Consider the following 706-nt stretch of genomic DNA (forward strand, 5'->3'; position numbering starts at 1 on the left):
AGAGAAAGGAACCAGGTGAATCAAATCTGCAATGAAGCAGGATATATAACAACAGAGAAAGCAGAAATACAGAACATAATTAGAGGATATTATGAACAACTATATACCAAGAAACAAGACAATCAGGATGAGATGAACATATTCCTGAACATGTATAATCTACCAAGATTGAGTCAGGAGGATATAAAAAGTCTAAATAGACCCATAAGAACCCAAGAGATTGAGTCAGTAACAAATAACCTTCCAACAAAGAAAATTCCTGGCACTGGTGGCTTCAGCTCTGAGTTACATAAATCTTTCAAAGAACAGTTAACCCCCATTCTTCTCAAGTTATTTCTAAAAATCCAAAAGGGTAAATCTCTCCCTAATTCATTCTATAAAGCCTCTATCACCCTTGTCCTCAAAACAGATAAGGATAGGACAAGGAAAGAAAAGTATAGACCAGTATTTCTGATAAATACAGATGCAAAGATTCTCAACAAGATACTAGTAAACTGTATCCAACAACTTATAAAAAAAATTAAACATCATGATCAGGTAGGCTTTATTCCAGGAATGCAAGGTTGGTTCAACATACACAAAGCCATAAATGTGATACACCATATATATTAACAGGAAAAAAGACAAAAACCATATGGTCATATCAATTGATGCAGAAAAAGCATTTGATAAGATACAACATCCCTTTATGATCAAGACTCTGAGC

Source organism: Tupaia chinensis, unplaced genomic scaffold, assembly GCF_000334495.1.
Source record: "Tupaia chinensis unplaced genomic scaffold, TupChi_1.0 Scaffold143912_1, whole genome shotgun sequence".
NCBI lineage: Eukaryota > Metazoa > Chordata > Mammalia > Scandentia > Tupaiidae > Tupaia > Tupaia belangeri.